The sequence below is a fragment of the Prosopis cineraria genome, unplaced genomic scaffold (assembly GCF_029017545.1).
Source record: "Prosopis cineraria cultivar Desert tree isolate PC_DT_omini unplaced genomic scaffold, ASM2901754v1 PC1319, whole genome shotgun sequence".
NCBI classification, from domain to species: Eukaryota; Viridiplantae; Streptophyta; class Magnoliopsida; order Fabales; family Fabaceae; genus Prosopis; species Prosopis cineraria.
In genome coordinates, this window is record NW_026556644.1 from 22,924 (window position 1) to 33,436 (window position 10,513).

At 30.5% G+C, this 10,513-nt stretch overlaps 1 pseudogene; it reads right to left on the reverse strand.

The window, feature by feature from the left end:
* Window positions 1–1,133: 1,133 nt before the first annotated feature.
* Window positions 1,134–4,471, reverse strand: LOC129299836 (G-type lectin S-receptor-like serine/threonine-protein kinase At1g11410; annotated as a pseudogene).
* Between the last annotated feature and the right edge of the window lie 6,042 nt (window positions 4,472–10,513).

The following is a 10,513-nucleotide window of genomic DNA, read 5'->3' on the forward strand; positions in this document are numbered from 1 at the left end:
TAATTTCATTCTAATTTCAGGTAGTCAGAAAAAAAAAAAGACCCCTATTTCCACGGTCAGTAACTATCATTTTCCCTCTAATTTCAAAACCAATACGCACGTAATAAGAAATGAGACTTCAAAGTCTTCATAGAAGAAAATTGAACAAAGGAAAATTAAGGATTGATGGCAACTCTGCATGTTCCTAGCAATTTCATGGCGCTCATGTCTACATCAACTTTCTTTCAAGAATCCCAGCCACTTCAATTGCTTATCACTTTGCTTTTTTAATTTACATTTATAGATGGATATCTTCTACAAGTATTAAAATTTAACTCGGTAGAAAATAATCAAAATTAAAATTAAAATTCGGAAAAATTTGACATGCATTCATTCTTCATAATTTATTTTTTATTTATTTTTATAATTTAATTTTCTTCACAAATATTTATACTTTGCCGCAAAAATCAAATATTTTTATAATTCATTTGTATAGCCAAATTTACCTGCTCCAATTACCATGGGCCAATATTGCTGACCACAAACAAATCACCGCCAAACACCAACCATTACCAATGTATTACCGCGCATCGTTATGTAGAGCTGGTAATTTGAGCTAAATCTAGATACCTTTTAAAAATAGCTAAGGTTAGGCTTGACTATGGACCTTTTAAAAATGACAAGATATTTAAGTCCGATCGAAATAAGTTGGCCCACCCAAATTATCGGGTCTCCCTTGATGTTTAACTTCAATGTATAGTAAAAGATATGGGGATTAAAAAAACTAATTCTGTTAGGACTTAATTGATTATCGATATCGCCATCTAGGCCTAATTATAATTTAGCCGGTTTAATTTTCACACCCAACTTTGCTTTCTGAGTCCAATAATAGTAAAAGATATATGCATCACTAACTTTCAAAAATGTTGGAAAGTCCAGAATCATTCACTTCACAAAGAAGTATGACTATAAGAGAATTCAATTAGTACCATATATGTTTTGATAAATGAAACAATTGATCTACACAAATAAGAATCTTCAGATGTTATATACGTACCCAAACAAATTGTTGCTAAAAGATGGAATCTAATTTGCAAGTAATATAATTGATTACCAATAATGCCATCCTGGCCTAATGTTCTAAGAGCTTGACTTCAACGAGCTTCAATCACAGTTGTGCTCATTCCATTTACTGAATTAACTTCTGGACCAACTGATGGATTTGAATGATCACAAGTAGTTCTGTTGAAAACAAAAGCTGGCTGTTTAGGGGGTGAAGAGATGAGTCATTATCCAACATGGAAACAACTTCTGACATAGTTGGCCTATCTGTTGCATGCTCTTGTACACATAACAGTCCAGTCTGGATGCATTTTAGAACTTCATGTGCATGGCATGTCTCACTTGTTAATGTTGGATCAAACGATCTCCATGGCTCTACTTTTTCTCCATAGGTCCCAAATCTGAATTGATTATTTGAAGACATTAGATAGTATTAGACTATTGAATGGAAATTTTAATATTAAAGTGGCTGATCATTATGGATACGTACATGTTTAACCAAAGTAGAAGTGATATTGTCATAGTGACTATTATTTTTTTTTTGCTGGTAACAATTTCAAGAAGTAAAACTCCAAAGCTGTATACATCTGACTTTATTGAGAATAATCTTTCCATTGCATACTCAGGTGACATATAGCCACTATAAAAAAAAAAAAAACATAATTGAAACTTATCAACAGTGATTTCAACTTAATAAAATACTTAAAAATGTAAGGTACAAGTACAAAACTTTTATTGTAATTTCTAACATATTGGTCAAATTTTACCTTGCTTATATATATATATATATATTGATATTGATGATGTCCAAAATCCTTGAAACTCAACAATTACTTAGTTAATTTTTTTCGGTTAAAATTTTGAAATAAAGTATAATTCTATGTAACATAGTATGACGAAAGTAGTGATAGTTTGAATTATTGAGTACTTACTAAGTTCCCACAACATGGTTTGTGTTTGCTTCAATTTGATCTCCACCAAATATTCAAGCTATACCAAAATCAGTAATTTTTGGGTTCAATGCAGAATCTAACAAGATATTGTGGGCCTTCAAATCTCTATGAATTATTCTTAATCTTGAATTTTGATGAAGATATAAGATCCCTCTTCCAATCCCACAAATGATGTTGAATCGTTTCCTCCAATCTAGTTGTAATTTTTTTGCTTGATCTGAATGAAAATTTTAAACTATTATATATGAATGAAGAATGCTTGATCAATTTATCTATTTTACCAAACACAAAAAAATTACATGAGAAAATCAATGAAAAGAACATACCAAAAATAAAAGAGTCCAAACTTTTGTTTGGCAAATATTCATATATCAACATGTTATCTTCTCCTTGTATGCAACAACTAAGATCCTTACAAGATTCCTATGTTGGAGATTTGCAATTATAGCGACTTCATTTTGAATTCTTCATTGCCTTGTTCAGAATACTTTGACAACCTCTTTACTGCTATCTCCATTCCATTATTGAGTAATCCCTGAAGTCAAAATGCATAGTACATATGATAGAAAAAACATACACACATGTAAATATCTTGCAAGAAACCATTACTTGGAGAACTGTCATTGTGATCCCTTTTGCCTTGTGTATGTCTCTATAAAGCAGGAACATATGCCTTGATCAAATTTATGAACTTTGAAACTAGGTACAGAAGAATTCTTACCTATAAAACAAATCCAAAACCACCTTGTCCAAGCTTGTTAGCAACAGAGAAATTATTTGTTGCTTCAACTATGTCAGTTAGATCGAATAAGAGAAAATCTGAATTGCTTTCCCTGTCAAGCACATGGTTGCTATGTGTTCTTTTAGCTGGATGAAAAGATAATAACAGATGAGTATAAGAGCTTTAATTTAAGATATATGATATAATCAAGCTATTATCTTACCTTGTCTCGGTTTCTTTACAAACCAATACAAGAGAGAGATTGCCGCAAGTATCAATAGGAAAATCGAAACAACTACGAGTGTCACCAACCCCTTCTTGCCAAGAGAACCGTAGGGCTTCTTTCCATATTTAGCTGCAAATAATCAGAATATGTATCAGACCATTAATTAATTATTTTCGATTAATTGAACTAACAAAAAAAAAACACAAGAAGTGAACAAGAGAATATACCTAATTCAACTGCATCCACACGAACATATAAATCTTGTCCCGCGCTGTTGAATGCCCTAATATCTTCCATGTCACTATGCCATGTCAGACAACCTGCCTGCCTAATTTTGTTAACACTTGTGTATGCTGTACGTGAACAATCCTTCAAGCACTTCGCTTTGCATCCATTCAAGCTCATGCTCGTATTGTTATCCACACGTGCCTTTGACGTAACTGGCACCTTCACACGTGGCACCTTCACAAACCCTTCTCCACTTCGGCACGTGGATCATTCTTCTTCCTCACACACCCACTCGACCCATTTCTCAGATTCCACTCTTGTGGGTTCTTGGGTTCGAATCCAGGCAAACACAGACATTCAAACTCTCCACTATTATAAGGATCACAGATGCTATCTGATCCACACCTTTTAAATCTATCGCAATCATCTCTCAGGACCATACCAGACCATGAGCCATCTATTCTCTTGAGCCTGCCAAATGGTTCGGGTTATTCGACCCGTTTCTTCCAGCACAATTCTTATGAAGATCGTAGGGTCGCTGAGGATCTTGACACCATTCATGATGGTAACTTCATCAGCATTGTTAACAAAAACAACATACAACAGGGGGTCGGGTTTCATCACCGAAATACCGCTCCATGCTTCCTGTCCATGACCCGAGCCGCCAGAATGGATCTCCGTCTTTATACATGAAAACCTGAGGATATCCAGTCGGGACTATCCTCATGGTTACGCTTCCAAATGCTGGGTCGTCAGGGGATTTCCAAGACGTCAGGAACCGGTCCAAACCGGCTTTTCGATCCACCCCGAGTTTCACATACGGAAGCATGGTGTCACCAGGATAATCAAAACTCTGCCACAGTACCTTTCGCCTTCCTCTACTCTCTCTCAGAACCAAATTCCCCGTGTCTAAAAGTTCAGCAAAGGTATTAATCGGAGCCGAGAGCGAAACATTGGAAGACCAACTGGGCTTAAGGTTTCCATTGGCATGGCTCCATGGGCGTTGATAGAGAAAACTCCAGAAGTATCGTTCAAAGGATTGCCTCTGTTAGCAACCCAAACAACAGTTAGTTTCGGAACATTATGATACCATATTCCAACGTAGCGGTTGTAGGAGTTATTGCCGGCCAAGCTAAAGAAACTGAGGGCGAAGGTTCCTCCCTTAGAGAGCAACACGTCGGTATCTCTGAGGGGCTGGTTTGTGGATTCTCTGTTTAGCGAATGACAAGAGGAATAGACGAGGAAGAGAAGGAAGAATGGAATATTGATGGGAAAAAGGTGCTTAGCTGAAAAGAGCTTCATTATGATAATCAAGTAGCAGTGAGGTTGCAGAGATTAGTTGTATTATGAGCTACTTATTGGAAATTGGAATGGTTGGGATGTCTCTGTGCTCGTCCAAGACATATGGTCAGCAATTGCAGTAGTAGTGGTCAATGGAGAAAGTCGTCCGTGCCGTACGCGCAAGTGGTAATTGATGATTTACATCCGTGAATGTAAAACCGAACTGGATCGGCCAGTTTAACCCATAAATTGGTAAGTCGGCCACTTTCTTGGTCCGGCTTTCTGTTTAAAACGGTCAAGTGCTGACCCAGTCTAACCTAAGATTAACCCAAGATAACCCAAGTAACACGTTTTTTTCTCCTAAACAACCCAAAACGACGTTGTTTTGACGCCTTTTTTCTCTTTTTTTTCCCTTAAAAAATGATCACAAAGGAGAGAGAGGGAGAAATGAAAAAAAAAAAAAAATCCAACAGTCAGAAGGAAAGGAATGAAGAAGGAAGGAGAAAAAGGGAAGATGTGATGAGAAGATTTGAGGAAAAACTGTTGAAGGAGGAATGAGAAAAAGTAATGAAACTAGATATAAAAGCGATGACCTTTTTGGTATTTTCAACTGAATCTGCAATTTCATCGGTGATTAAGACGATTTGAGGAAGATGAATGCTTCAGGAAAAAGATAAGAAGATGAATGTTGAGATGAGACTTGAGAGGGCTGAAGACGTCAGCGCCTGGCACGAAGAAAATGACGAGTTTAATAGACTCAGATGCAATGCCGGTTTTAACTTTTAGTCTGAGTCATATTTTCCACTGACCCGCGTTTCCTCCACTTTTATTCGGATTGTGATTTTTGAATTTTGATATTACGAAGAAAAAAAACAATTACTACCCATAGGCTTTAAAAAAAAAATAAAATATCACTCAATTAAATTAAATAATATTTAAAATAATATTATTAACATTAATTATTCAGATTCCATTTCCGCATATCTAGATTCACAGTAACTTTATTATATGCTTTTTTCCATTCGGATATATAATGATTATAATCAAAATCTGGAATCCTAATATTTTTTAATTTCAATTATATTTGATATTTGATTTTTTAAACGATATTATATTTTTTATTATGATCGGTTTGACTCCGATTTGATCCTTAATTAAACCACTAACCTTTAACTCAATGTTTTAACTGGTTTAATGATCAATTTAGTTTTCAATACTTTGATTTACATTGAAGTGTGTGATCTTTCTTCATGCAATCCCCTCCGACAGCTTTCTCAAATAAATGCCTTTGTTTGAAGAAACATACTCCCTTCCTCCTTATGTATAAAGTATTTTTAATCAAATTGTATATATTAATGAAATATTATTATTTAGTTGAAATTATATAAAATCATAATAACTTTTTTTTTTGTCCCTAATAATGTGACAATTAATATCATGGTAGTGGTGAGAAATATACACAATTAATTATCTATTTCATTTTTCAAGACAAGGATAAAATTGTCTAATTACTCAAAAATATAATTAACACTTATCTTTAGAGATAAAATAAGCTTTTAAAAAATATCTTTTATATAGGGATGGAGGGAGTAGGGAAAAGGCCAAATGTTGTACTCCCTTTCCCTCTTTTTATTACTCATTCCCTCTATCTCAAATTATAAGGCAATTTTTTAGTGATATTTGGTATCTCAAAATAAAGATATTATAATAAAAATAAAATTTTATTAATGATATTTTTTCAATATATCCTTCCTATTATATTATCTCTTAATATTATTTCATAAATGAGTATTATAAATGAAAGTATTTTTTAAAGTTTATATTTTTGTTTTGAAAAAATAAAATTATAAGTGTATTTAATAAATTTTATTGATATATGTAATTTTATTTAAAAGTATCTTATAATTGGAGACAGAGATAGTATAAGAGAAACATCTAAGCATAATTATAAATTAAAAAAAAACATTAATTATATTCTGTCAAGTTGTCTCTCATAAATAGATAGGATGTTAAATTAGAGAAAAATGGTAAATGTAAATTTCAATGCATTTTATTCCAAACGTTTCAATTTTAGACATGATTATAAGAAGTAATTAACTTTCTTAAATTATGTGAGATTGGTTGAAATTTTCTTACATTTAAAAACGAAGAGAGTATTAGACAACATAGGACCAAAAGTTGCAATCTTTGAAGCTATCACTACAACAACAAAAAATTCTATTTAAAAGAGATGCTTAAAAGTTTGTTTTAAACTAGTAAAAAATTTATCTCTAAACATGTAGAGATATTTAGAAATCAGTATCATGGATTTTTCAATTTGTCACTTAGTAAAGATGGATTTATTCTATCTTGAAATAAAAAAAAATCATTTCTAATTTTGCATGAAAAATTCATTGCTAAAAAATGTTCTCAAAATTAAATAAAATGATAGAGATGAAATATATTCGTCGCTAAATCCATGTCCAAAAATGCAAACTAAATTATTGGAACTTACAACACATCATCACTTAATTGGCACCTACTACCACATCACTACCAAGTCATACTCACCCACACACCTCTATGCTCCACTGTCATGTCACTATCTACTAGGCACTTGTGCCATGTCATTAAAAAAAATAATTAATATATACTTATATTAATTAATAAAAATTTTAATTCAATTTTTTTTTCTCTAGACATAAGTATTATAGTTGATCGATTTTCTTAAACTATATAATATAATTTTTTTTCTTATATTAAAAAACGGGAATATATTAATAAAAATAGTATTTATTTTAAAATAATTAATTCTAGTCATTTTAAATATTATTTATGGTTATTTTATAAACAAGTTATTTTTTAATTCTTCTTAATATTTAATTTCATATGTGTTTTGGACTTTTTATTTTTTTATTTCAGATTATTTTCTTATTTCAATAGGTGGTTATACAAAATTGTTAGTGACTTCTTTCAAAAAATTTTGAAAAAAAATTATATCTAGATCCCACATAAAAAAATTTATTACTAAGAGGTCTCATAAAATTCACAAAATACTTTCAAGACTTAAATTTTGTGTATTTACAATTTAACTAAAGGCCATTAACAACTAAGCAATGATCATTTACAACTTGTAAAGAAAAATAATAATTTATAATAGTAAGTTGTAAATAGCCATTGCCCTATTCCTAATGCCTTTAGTCAAGTTGTAAATATACATAGGATTTGAAAGTTGAGAGTATTTGTGAATTTTACGGAATCTCTTAATAATAAATTTCCTTATGTGGGACCTAAATGTAATTTTTCTAAAAGTTTTTGTCATTTGGTAAAAAAAATTATTAAATATTATAAAAATACCAACGAGAAGTATGAATTAAACAAAAGAAAGAAAAACCTTCAATATTATTGTAGAGAGTAAATTAATGAATACCAAATAGAAATTTAAAAAGTAATAATGATTAAACTTAGAGAAAGAGTGAGTGGAAGAGAGAGAGAGTTTAAATGATGTGCAAATCATCTTAAAGCATGGTATAAATTCCAAATATCAATACACATACTTCAAATTTTTTATCTTTCCATTAAGTGTGAATCTCACTAAACAATGATTAAACATTTTCTACACCTTTTAAAATTAATTTGCATCTTAATATCATTTAAACATGTGTTAAAACAATTGATATATCAAAAATTAAAAATATAAAATATAAATCCATCTCAACTTTGAATGAGGCCTAGTAATTTTATAAAGATATAGAAAGGGAATTAGAGATGTTAAATTTTTGTCTCTAAATTAAAAAAAATGTATCAAATTCAATATCTAAATTTAAAAAAAAAGTAAAATTAGTATAGAAAAGTTCATGGAGATGATTAGTTTAGAAATAAAATTTATTCATCTATTAACTTGTCTCTAATATTTTTATTTTTAAAATTAAATTTTTATACATAATTTGAGTTTTTTTTAGAGATGAATGTAATCCATCTTTTAATATGTTTTATGTTTTAAAATATTTTTTAAATTAAATCTATCTCTAAAAGTATAATTTGTCTTTCATTCAGTCTCGATAAAGATGATAATAATTAGCCTGTCTCCAATTTCTATATTTATTATTAATTTTTTGTGTAGTGTATGTTTAGTTTAAAGGAGAAAGAAGAGATTTTAATTTGACTCCCCTCCTCTCCAAATTTCTCAACCAAACAGGGGGAACCCTTCCAACTCACATCCCTCCATAATTTGTCTAAAAAAGCTGGTTTTTTACAATCATGCAAATTAATTATACATTAATAAATTTACGGGCCTAAGACATCGGGAAGTTCTTTTACCCTCGGTTAAAGAGTTATCACACTATTGGTGGGTTAAGTCAATATAAGATGTTAAAAATAATTCTATTTATAGAGAACTTTACTATTTTTCATGTGCATCTTTATTTTTACGAAAAAATGATAATAAAATTCCTCTAAAATAGTAAATGCTAATTTGATCTCTTAAAAATGTTTAAATTTCTTATTTGCTATTACATTATTGTGAATATAAGAAGAAAACGTTGTGAATATTTAAAACAAAACTTGTGAATCATTTATTTTCAAAAAGGGTAATTTAGTAATTTATATAAATTTATTAATAACAAAAAAATTTCTAGAGATTTTTGGGGAGAATTATGATTATTTTGATGGACCAAATTATAATTATATATTTTGAAGGGATTTTATTGTCATTTTCCATCTTTATATATGTATTTATTAAATACTATAAAAATATTAAAAATAATTCTTTTTTCCTTGATAGGGAGTAAAGATGAAAATTTATTAAATTTTAAAATAGAATTAATAAAGTTTAAGGTTCTCCTTAATTTCAATAGAATATGTTAGAAATGAATTTTAAACATGGGGAGTATTTATCAAATATGTCTCAGATATATATCAAATTAACCTAAGAAATGTTTCACAAAGTTATTTGCATTAACAAATGTCAACCAATCCCACGCGTTTTAGTTACGTATCTCCATCACCCAAAAAGATCTCAAAAGTTTTGGCCTTCGACAGAGTATCACAGAACAACGTGGACTAACACGGACGAAAAACCAAGGACTTCAACGTATTCCAGTGCTACATGTGAACGTGTCACAATCTTCACGTCTTCGTTAAATTAATTGCCTGAGCTTGTTGATGAGTTTTGTGGACTTGGTCAACTTGGCCCGTGAGGCCAATTTAATACAGATCAAGGTTAATTAAATGGGCTAACTCATTTAACTTTTCCTAGTTAAACACAACAACAAACTATATCTTATTATTATGTGGGGCCGGTTACGGTTATATAAATTACACAATATCATTATGATACTCCATTAACAAACCAACCTTTCCATATGTTGTTATCCTAAAAGTCTTGTTTAACAATTTTGTCATGGAGTGTTCTCTTTAGTCTTGTATTATCTTCCTTCCATTCAAGACTATATATTCATTATTTTCATAGGTGCCTCTCATGTCATTTTTTGTACATGTTCAAACCATTTAAATATTTTTTACTATTCTCTTTAGTAGAGTCACACTTTCTTGTATATGACCATTATGAATCTTATCTTCTATTGTGCCCACACATCCATCTCAACCATTTTCATTCTATCTTACTCCAAATTTATGATATTACTTGATCTTATAGCAATTTGATACAATTTTCTTTTTGCTTATTAGGTAATTTCCGATCATAAATAAGTCTTGTAACCTTTAATTCTCTATTTGAAATACCTAACTTATATTATTTGTAACATCTTCATTAATTTCACCATCATTTGAATAATTGCTTCGCCCTATGTTTTATAGCTGATCCAAAGCTTGGATATGGGAGAAAGAGGGTTGGATTAGGTCTTTAATAAGTCAACATAAAACTCTCTTGAATCTCACATAAATATAGATAACTTTCCTAGTTAATATTGTAAGAAAATCTAAATGCGATCCATCAGGATCCTACCAGTAAATTCATATATTTCTCCACTTTGATTGATCCGTTGAATGAACGGATCAGACATTGTGTAAGTTGTTGAACTTCCAATGAAAATTTGTGGCTAACTTAGCAAATATAAATAAATA